The following is an 11231-nucleotide window of genomic DNA, read 5'->3' on the forward strand; positions in this document are numbered from 1 at the left end:
AAGCTTAGAGTGGAAGTCCAAACCTTCAGACAGAAGGAAGGTGAATCCCTCTATGAAGTATGGGAAAGATACAAGCAATTGATCAGAAGGTGTCCTTCTGACATGCTTTCAGAATGGAGCATCATAGGTATATTCTATGATGGTCTGTCTGAACTATCCAAGATGTCATTGGATAGCTCTGCTGGAGGATCTCTTCATCTGAAGAAGACGCCTGCAAAAGCTCAGGAACTCATTGAAATGGCTACAAATAACCAATTCATGTACACTTCTGAAAGGAATCCTGTGAATAATGGGACAAATCAGAAGAAAGGAGTTCTTGAGATTGATACTCTGAATGCCATACTGGCTCAGAACAAAATATTGACTCAACAAGTCAATATGATTTCTCAGAGTCTGTCTGGAATGCAAGCAGCAACAGGCAGTACTAAAAAAGCTTCCTCTGAAGAAGAAGCTTATGACCCTGAGAACCCTGCAATGGAAGACGTGAATTACATGGGAGAATTCTATCGAAATACCTATAATCCTAAATGGAGAAATCATCCAAATCTCTCATGGAAGGAGCAACAGAGGCCTCAACAAGGCTTCAATAACAATAATGGTGGAAGAAACAGGTTTAGCAATAGCAAGTCTTTTCCATCATCTTCTCAGCAACAGACAGAGGATTCTAAGCAGAGCCACTCTGACTTAGCAACTATAGTCTCTGATCTAATTAAAACCACTCAAAGTTTCATGACTGAAACAAGGTCCTCCATTAGAAATTTGGAGGCACAAGTGGGTCAGCTTAGTAAGAAAGTTACTGAACTCCCTCCTAGTACTCTCCCAAGCAATACAAAAGAGAATCCAAAGAGAGAATGCAAGGCTATAAACACGTCTCACATGGTCGAACCTGGAGAAGAGGAAGAGGCAGTGATTTCCACTGAGGAAGACCTCAATGGACGTCCACTGATCTCCAAGAAGTTCCCTAATGAGGAACCATGGGAATCTGAGGCTCACACTGGGACCATAGAGATTCCATTGAATTTAATTTTGCCATTCATGAGCTCTGATGAGTATTCTTCCTCTGAAGAGGATGAAGATGTTACTATAGAGCAAGTTGCTAAGTATCTTGGAGCAATCATGAAGCTAAATGCCAAGTTATTTGGTAATGAGACTTGGGAGGATGAACCCCCCCTTGCTCATCAAAGAACTAGATGACTTGACTAGGCAGAGATTACCTCTAAAGAGATAAGATCCTGGAAAGTTCTCAATACCTTGTGCCATAGGCACCATGACCTTTGAGAAGGCTCTGTGTGACCTAGGGTCAAGCATAAGCCTCATGCCTCTCTCTGTAATGGAGAAGCTAGGGATCATTGAGGTACAAGCTGTAAGAATCTCACTAGAGATGGCAGACAATTCAAAGAAACAAGCTTATGGACTTGTAGAGGATGTCTTGGTAAAGGTTGAAGACCACTACATCCCTGCTGATTTCATAATTCTAGACTCTGGGAAGTGTATAGATGAATCCATCATCCTTGGTAGACCCTTCCTAGCCACAGCAAAAGCTGTGATTAATGTAGACAGAGGAGAATTAGTCCTTCAAGTGAATGAAGACTCCCTTGTGTTTAAAGCTCAATGATCTCCCTCTATAACCATGGAGAGGAAGCATGAAAAGCTTCTCTCAATACAGAGTCAAACAAAATCCCCACATTCAAACTCTAAGTTTGGTATTGGGAGGCTACAACCAAACTCTAAGTTTGGTGTTGAGAGGCCATAATCATGCTCTGAGTATCTGTGAGGCTCCATGAGAGCCCACTGTCAAGCTACTGATATTAAAGAGCGCTTGTTGGGAGGTAACCCAATTTTATTTATTCTCCATTGTTATTTTATGTTTTTTGTAGGTTGATGATCATGTGAAGTCACAAAAACAATTGAAAAAGCAAAAACAGAAGGAAAAACAGCATTAAAAACAGAACACCCTGGAGGAGAAACTTACTGGCATTTAAACACCAGTAAGGGTAGCAGAATGGGCGTTAAACGCTCAGTCTGGCACCATTCTGGCCGTTTAACGCCAGAAATGGGCACCAGACTGGCGTTTAACGCCAGGAATGGGTAAGAAGCTGGCGTTAAACGCCAGAAATGGGCAGCAGCCTAGCGTTTAACGCCAGGATTGGCAGAAATGGGCATTTTTGCACGCCACTTGGTGCAGGAATGAGATATCCTTGACACCTCAGGATCTGTGGACCCCACAGGATCCCCACCTACCCCACCTCTCTCTCTCTTCTTCACCCACTCACCAATCACCTCAATACCTCTTCCCTAAAAACCCCTCACCTATCAAATCCCACCATTCTCTTCACCACTCACATCCATCCTTCATAAAACCCCACCTACCTCACCATTCAAATTCAAACCACTTTCCCACCCAAACCCACCCATAATGGCCGAACCCTAACCCTCTCTCCACCCCTATATAAACCCATCTTCACTCCTTCATTTTCACACAACATACACACTACTTCTCCCCCTTGGCCGAAACACTAAGCCCCATCCATCTCCTCTATTTCTTCTTCTTCTACTCTCTTCTTTCTTCTTTTGCTCGAGGACGAGCAAACCTTCTAAGTTTGGTATGGTAAAAGCTAAAGCTTTTTTTGTTTTTCCATAACCATTTATGACACCTAAGGCCGGAGAAACCTCTAGAAAAAGGAAAGGGAAGGCAAAAGCTTCCACCTTTGAGTCATAAGAGATGGAGAGATTTCTCTCAAGGGTGCATCAAGACCACTTCTATGAAGTTGTGGCCAAGAAGAAGGTGATCCCCGAGGTCCCTTTTAAGCTAAAAAAGAATGAGTATCTGGAGATCCGACATGAGATCCGAAGAAGAGGTTGGGAAGTTCTCACAACCCCATTCAACAAGTCGGAATCTTAATGGTTAAAGAGTTCTATGCCAATGCATGGATCACCAAGAACCATGATCAAAGTGTGAACCCGGACCCTAAGAATTGGCTTACAATAGTCCGGAGAATGTAAGGTTGGCATTCAACTTGTCCATGATGCAAGGAGATGCACACCCCTACACTAGAAGGGTCAACTTTGATCAAAGGTTGGACCAAGTCCTCATAGACATCTGTGAAGAGGGCGCTCAATGGAAGAGAAATTCAAGAGGGAAGCCGGTTCAACTAAGAAGGCATGACCTCAAGCCCGTGGCCAGGGGATGGTTGGAGTTCATCCAACGCTCAATCATTCCCACTAGCAACCGGTCTGAAGTTACTATAGACTGGGCTATCATGATCCATAGCATCATGATTAGGGAGGAAGTAGAAGTTCATGAAGTTATATCCCAAGAACTCTACAAGGTGGCGGACAAGTCCTCTACTTTGGCAAGGTTAGCCTTCCCTCATCTCATTTGTCACCTCTGCAATTCAGTTGGAATTGACATAGAGGGAGACATTCTCATTGATGAGGACAAGCCTATCACTAAGAAAAGGATGTAGCAAACAAGAGATCCCACTCATGGACATAAGGAAATTTCTTACCATGAAATCCCTAAGATGCCTCAAGGGATGCATTTTCCTCCACAAAACTATTGGGAGCAAATCAACGCCTCCCTAGGAGAATTAAGTTCCAATATGGGACAACTAAGGGTGGAGCACCAAGAGCATTCCATCCTCCTCCATGAAATTAGAGAAGACCAAAGAGTCATGAGAGAGAAGCAACAAAGGCAAGGAAGAGACATTGAGGAGCTCAAGCACTCCATTAGATCTTCAAGAGGAAGAACAAGCCGCCATCACTAAGGTGGACCCGTTCTTTAATCTCCTTGTTCTTTATTTTCTGTTTTTCGAATTTTTATGCTTTATGTTTATTTATATTTGTGTCTTTATTACATGATCACTAGTGTCTAAGTGTCTATGCCTTAAAGCTATGAAAATGAATCCATCACCTTTCTTAAATGAAAAATGTTTTTAATTGAAAAAAGAAAAAGAAGTGCATGAATTTCGAATTTTAAAATAGTTTAATTATTTTGATGTGGTGGCAATACTTTTGTCTTTCTGGATGAATGCTTGAACAGTGCATATTTTTGATATTGTTGAATGTTAAAATTGTTGGCTCTTGAAAGAATGATGGAAAAGGAGAAATTTTATTTGATGATCTGAAAAATCATAAAAATGATTCTTGAAGCAAGAAAAAACAGTGAAAAGCTTGCAGAAAAAAATATATATGCAAAAAAAAAATGCGAAAAGAAAAAAAATAGAGAAAAAGAAAAAGCAAGCAGAAAAAGCCAATAGCCCTTTAAACCAAAAGGCAAGGGTAAAATAAAAGGGATCCAAGGTTTTGAGTATCAGTGAATAGGAGGGCCCACAGGAATAAAATCCTGGCCTAAGCGGCTAAACCAAGCTGTCCCTAACCATGTGCTTGTGGCGTGAAGGTGTCAAGTGAAAACTTGAGACTGAGCGGTTAAAGTCGTGGTTCAAAGCAAAAAGAGTGTGCTTAAGAGCCCTGGACACCTCTCACTGGAAACTTTAGCAAAGCTGAGTCACAATCTGAAAAGGTTCACCCAGTCATGTGTCTGTGGCATTTATGTATCCGGTGGTAATACTGGAAAACAAAATGCTTAGGGTCACGGCCAAGACTCATAAAGTAGCTGTGTTCAAGAATCAACATACTTAACTAGGAGAATCAATAACACTATCTGAATTCTGAGTTCCTATAGATGCCAATCATTCTGAACTTCATAGGATAAAGTGAGATGCCAAAACTGTTCAGAAGCAAAAAGCTAAAAGTCCCGCTCATCTAATTAATACTGATCTTCATAGATGTTTTTGGAATTCATTGTATATTCTCTTCTTTTTATCCTATTTGATTTTCAGTTGCTTGAGGACAAGCAACAATTTAAGTTTGGTGTTGTGATGAGCGGATAATTTATATGCTTTTTGGCATTATTTTTAGTATGTTGTTAGTATGTTTTAGTTAGTTTTTATTATGTTTTTATTAGTTTTTATTAAAAAATCACTTTTCTATACTTTACTATGAGTTTGTGTGTTTTTCTATGATTTCAGGTATTTTCTGGCTGAAATTGATGGACTTGAGCAAAAATCTGATTTAGAGGCTGAAAAAGGACTGCAGATGCTGTTGGATTCTGACCTCCCTGCACTCGAAGTGGATTTTCTGGAGCTACAGAAACCCAATTGGTGCGCTCTTAATTGCGTTGAAACGTAGACATCCTGGGCTTTCCAGAAATATATAATAGTTTATACTTTGCCCAAGATTTGATGGCCCAAATAGGCGTTCCAAGTCAGCTCAAGAATTCTGGCGTTTAACGCCAGAACTGGCACAAAAGCTGGAGTTAAACGCCCAAACTGGCACAAAAGCTGGCGTTTAACTCCAAGAAACGTCTCTACATGTGAAAGCTTCAATGCTCAGCCCAAGCACACACCATGTGGGCCCGAAAAAAGATTTCTGCATTAATTACCTATTTCTGTAACCCTAGGCTACTAGCTTTCTATAAATAGGACCTTTTGCTATTGTATTTTCATACTTTTACAAAAAAATACTTTAATAGACCTTTTCACGTTTGTGGGCTGGCCTCACGGCCATGCCTAGACCTTGTTCTTATGTATTTTCAACGGTGGAGTTTTTACACACCATAGATTAAGGTGTGGAGTTCTGCTGTTCTTCATGAATTAATGCAAAGTACTACTGTTTTTCTATTCAATTCACGCCTACTTCTTCTCTAAGATATTCATTCGCACACAAGAACATGATGAATGTGATGATTATGTGACACTCATCACCATTCTCACCTATGAACGCGTGCCTGACAACCACTTCCGTTCTACATGCAAACAAGCTTGAATGTGTATCTCTTGGGTTTCTAATCTAAGATTAGAACCTTCGTGGTATAGGCTAGAATTAATTGGCAGCATTCTTGAGATTCGGAACATCTAAACCTTGTCTATGGTATTCTGAGTAGGATCTGGGAAGGGATGACTGTGACGAGCTTCAAACTCGCGAGTGTTGGGCATGTGACAGACGCAAAAGGATCAATGGATCCTATTCCAACATGATCGAGAACCGACAGATGATTAGCCGTGCGGTGACAGCGTGCGTAGAACATTTTCACTGAGAGGACGGGAAGTAGCCATTGACAACGGTGATGCCCAACATAAAGCTTGCCATGGAAAGGAGTACGAATGATTGGAAGAAGGCAATAGGAAAGCAGAGGTTCAGGAGGAACAAAGCATCTTCACACGTTTATCTGAAATTCCTACCAATGAATTACATAAGTATCTCTATCTCTATCTTTATTTTATGTTTTATTTATCTTTAATTATCAATCCTCCATAACCATTTGAATCCGCCTGACTGAGATTTAAAAGATGACCATAGCTTGCTTCAAGCCGACAATCTCCGTGGGATTGACCCTTACTCACGTAAGGTATTACTTGGACGACCCAGTGCACTTGCTGGTTAGTTGTGCGGAATTGTGACAAAGTGTGATTCACGTTTGAGAGCTCCAAGTCTTTGGCGCCATTGTTGATGATCACAATTTCGTGCACCAAGTGGCCTCCTTTGGGCTTGACTCCTTGGAACTTCTCTCTTGTAATGTGGTGCCGGACCTCAAGGTGATAGCATTGAGGCTACTCTTGGGGCTAGGTAATGGTTGAGAGGGAATCACACTTGAGCTTGGAGGTTGAGTATTGTTGGAATGTGGGCTAATCGGGATATAGCTTTGGTCAAAGTGGCCATGTATGAATCTTATCTCTTTTGAAAATCCCTTTTCTTTTGAAGAACAATGCGAAGGGTATCATCCATGGGAGCTTGATTGGAGGAAGAAAAAGGGTAGGTGATTTGAGGAACTTGTGGTTGGATGATTTGAGGCACTTGAGCTTGTCTTTGGTGAGGAGGTTGGTAGCGTTGGCCTCGAGCTTGTTGTTAGAATTGAGGGTTTGGTGGGTTGCGGTATTGTTTATGGTTGTTGTTATGCCACCTTTGGAGTGCACCATCTTTCCAACCTTGGTTATAGTTGTCTCTCCACCCTTGGCTTGAGTTCTCTAGCCAACCTTGGTTTTGCCACCTTTGGTTATAATTACCCCCTTGTTGAAAAGGGCCTTAATTTGAATGGTTGAAATAAGGATTGGTGGCTGCCAAGGTACTGTCCTCTTAGAGTTGTGAATATTCATCGGTATAATGAGAGTTATAAGTACAAATTCTACATACTCTTTGTGGGGCTACCAGTTGGTATTGTTGTTATGGTGGAGGGGGTTGTTGTTAGTTTTGATGAATTTGTTTGAGAATGGTGGTCATCTTCCCTAGGGTCTTGGTGAGGGCAGACTCATTAGAAGAAACCTCATTGATGGTCTTTGGATGATTGTTGCTTTGACTTGCATGTTGTGTAGCGGCTAAGTCGGCAATGAGTTGCCAAGCTTCCTCCGCCATTCTATATTTCACAAGGGACCCATTGCTAGATGCATCCAAAAGAGTCTTATCTTGCGGCTTCAAGCCTTGGCAAAAATAAATAATCAACACTAAATCATCAATCCGATGATGAGGACAAGAATCAAGAAGCTTCCTAAAACGCTCCCAATACTCATAAAGGGTTTCTGATTCACCTTTATGATGTATGAGATCTCCTTCCTCAACCTGTCAGTCACCTCCGGCGGGAAGAATTTATCTAGGAATTCTCTCCGAAGTAAGTCCCAATTGGTGACAACCTCATCCAGTTGGGTATAGAACCACTCCTTTGCCCTTCCCTCAAGAGGAAATGAGAAGGCAAACACCCAAATAGAAACTTCATCCGAGCCATACCTCCTAGTAGTGGAGCATGCATCTTGAAAGTCTCTAAGATGCTTGATAATAAGTTTTGTCGTGTTGGTTTAGATTTTCTTCTTATAGAAAGAATAACTTCGTTGTAAGCATAGTTCTAAACCAACAAACAATTCCCACATAAAAAATTTGAGTTGTCACAAGTACAAAACCCAATAAGAATTAACCGAAGTATTTGAACTCCGGGTCGTCTTACAAGGAATTGCAATGAAGTGCTCAATTATTGGCTATAAAGGGGTAAGGGGTTTTGATTTTGTGTTTTGGCAAGAAAATAAATGGCAAGAAAAGTAAATGAACAATGAACTAACAAAAGAGATGGAAAAGAACTCTTGGCTAGACATAGGTAATTGAGATCACCATCCTTGTCTACAAACCATATATTGATAATTATGAGAGGCCAACCTATTAAGTCTACTTCCAAAACCTTAAGTACATAATATCTACTCATATGCTTGAAGTACGTCAAATAGGCTTGATCACATTAACCCATAAGTCCCAACCTACCTACTAATTAGATTAGTAGTGGGTTGGCGTCAATGAGTATCAAATTGATCACCAAGGGTTCTCAAATCACTAATTCAATGAGACCCAATGACTCAAGGTCACTCAATTCCCTTAGCCTAGGCCAAGAGTCAAGAAAACTACTCAAAAACTAGAAGAAACATTTTAACAAACACCTAGTGTGCAAGAAAAGTAAACATCATAAAATGCTAGAATTAGTGAAACCCATGACTACCACAAACAAGAAATCAACAATAGCAATCAAGATCAACATAAAAGAGACATGGAAACATAAAATTGCATTAAAAGAAATTAAGATTCAACAATGGTTCATAAACATAAAAATGGCAAAATAGGGAAATTAACAACAAGAACTAGAAGAACAAAGGTGTAACAACAAGAAATTAAAAGAGAAAACTAAATCAAAACAAGAATTGAAAGATGAATTTAAGAAAAGTAAACCTAAACTACCCTAAATTCTAGAGAGAAGGGAGAGCTTCTCTCTCTAGAATTCTAGCCTAAAACATGATGGAAACTAAACTATGACTACTTGGTTCATTCCCCCCTCAATTCTTGGGTTCAATAGCATCAGAAATGAGTTGGATTGGGCCCAAAATGAGCTATAAATCGCTGGCCACGATTTCACTTTTAATGGGCCATGTGCAGCATCAGCGCACACGCGTACATGGCACGTGCGCGCCCCTGAACGCGAGGCAACATATGACAAATTTTATATCATTTCGAAGCCCCGGATGTTAGTTTTACAACGCAACTGGAACCGCCTCATTTGAACCTTTGTAGCTCAATTTATGGTCGTTTGAGTGCGAAGAGGTCAAGCTTGACAGCTTTGTGGTTCCTTCATTTCTTCATGAGTTCTCCCACTTTGCATGCTTTTCTCCTCACTTCTTCCATCCAATACTTGCCTTATGAACCTGAAATCACTCAACAAACTTATCAAGGCATCGAATGGAATTAAAGTGAGTTAAATTTAGCTATTTTAAGGCCTAAAAATAATGTTTTCACATTTAAGCACAAATCAAAGGAGAATTGCAAAACTATGCTATTTCATTGAATAAATGTGAAAAAAGGTGATAAAATCTCCCAAAATAAGCACAAGATAAACCACAAAATCGGGGTTTATCAAATCTCCCCACACTTAAACTAAGCATGTCCTCATGCTAAGAATAAAGAAGGACAAGGAAAGGGTATGAACATTTATTCAATGCAAATAAGCTATATGCACATATCTTCATGAATGCAACTAAATGCAAAATGACTCTACCTACTTGGTCAAAAGCAAATCAATCTCCAAGAACATGTATGAACAAGTAGGGCTAAGATCATACGATGATTCATGAATCCTACCAATTCAAATATTAAAATGAAGTTCAAATAGACTTGCAAGAAGAACGCTCATGAAAGCCGGGAACAAGGAATTGAGCATCGAACCCTCACCGGAAGTGTATCCGCTCTAGTCGCTCAAGTGTATAGGGTTGATTCACTCAATTCTCTTCTACTCATGCTTTCCAAGATTTGTTTTTCTTCTAACAATCAACAATTATTCAATGCATGCATACATTCATCATGAAGACTTATTCATAGGTTGTAATGGGGCTAGGGTAAAGGTAGGGATGTATATGGTCAAGTGAGCTTGAAATTTGAATCTTTGATTAACCTAAGCTCTTACCAAACACATATAACAACCTATACAATTCTAATACACAACCTAGCTACCCATGATTCCCACTTTTTTCACATACTCATGCATTCTCTTTAATTCACATTTCATATGCATTGATTTTTATTGAACTTTACTTTGGGGCATTTTTGTCCCCTTTTTATTTCTTTTTCTCTCTTTTTTTTCTATATTTTTTTCTTTTATATATATATATATGTTCTTTTTTTCTTTTTCTTTATCATTTTTTTCGAAAGTTTATACAAACGTATCAATGCATATGGTTTTACATATAATGCATGAATATGTACCCAATTCCCAATATTCTTAACAAAAACAAAAATTATACTTTTACCTCAACCAATGTCCCAAGTTTCCCATACCCAAATGATAAACACTCTCACTAGCCTAAGCTAATCAAAGATCCAAATTAAGGACATTTATTGTTTTTCACTTAGGGGTAGTGATGTGCTATAATTAAGAACAAAAGGGATTCAATAGGCTCAAATTTGGCTAACAATGGTTGATGAAGGGTAGGCTATTTGGGTAAGTGAGCTAAATGAAATGATGGCCTTAATCATATAAATGTATGTATACATGGAATAATGAACATAAAGAATCAAACAAATCAAAGATTATGATCATAGAGAGAGAACAATGCACACAAGAATTGAAAATAAGTGGTTATAAGATGTAACCACACCATTGGCTCAAAACTCACATGCTTGTGTTCTTAACTCAAAAACCATGTTCCAAAATATATTCTTCAAGCAAGTTTGTCACAATTTTTTTTTTAAATTGGTAGGGTGCCCTAAAAACAATTTCTTGGAAAAGAGATCATCACCCTAACCAAGTAGTCCTAATAAGAAAGAAGTTGTAAGGTATGTACAAATTCTAACTAACATGCAACCTATTATGCAATACAACAACTAACTAACAAAGAAATTTAAAAATTGGTGTTGAAAAAGGAAATTGTTACCCATGGAGATCGGTTGGACGACCTCCCCACACTTAAAAATTTGCACCGTCCTCGGTGCATGCAAAGAAGAGCAAGGTGGACGGGTTGCTACAATTGATGAGTTCCTTTAAAAGGTTGTGCGGGTGGACTTGTTTGTTGCCCCATTTAGAAGCTTTCCATTCCTTTTCTTCTTGGTGGCCAACCTAAAAGGAAAGAGAAAGAAGGATATTTAAGCCTATAACAAAGATATCAAAGCAAATAGAACATAGGTGGGGGCTAATACCAAATAAAAGTAAGGTT

General features: G+C 39.5%; 2 non-coding genes across 2 annotated transcripts; one reads left to right on the forward strand and one right to left on the reverse strand.

Moving 5' to 3' along the window:
* On the reverse strand, window positions 1–108 carry LOC112761419 (small nucleolar RNA R71). The gene has a single exon (XR_003181812.1). It is a non-coding gene; the product is annotated as a small nucleolar RNA R71 (small nucleolar RNA).
* Window positions 109–7510: 7402 nt separating this feature from the next.
* LOC112761966 (small nucleolar RNA R71) lies at window positions 7511–7616 on the forward strand. The gene has a single exon (XR_003182332.1). It is a non-coding gene; the product is annotated as a small nucleolar RNA R71 (small nucleolar RNA).
* Window positions 7617–11231: the final 3615 nt, after the last annotated feature.

The sequence above is a fragment of the Arachis hypogaea genome, chromosome 16, assembly GCF_003086295.3.
Source record: "Arachis hypogaea cultivar Tifrunner chromosome 16, arahy.Tifrunner.gnm2.J5K5, whole genome shotgun sequence".
Lineage (NCBI taxonomy): Eukaryota > Viridiplantae > Streptophyta > Magnoliopsida > Fabales > Fabaceae > Arachis > Arachis hypogaea.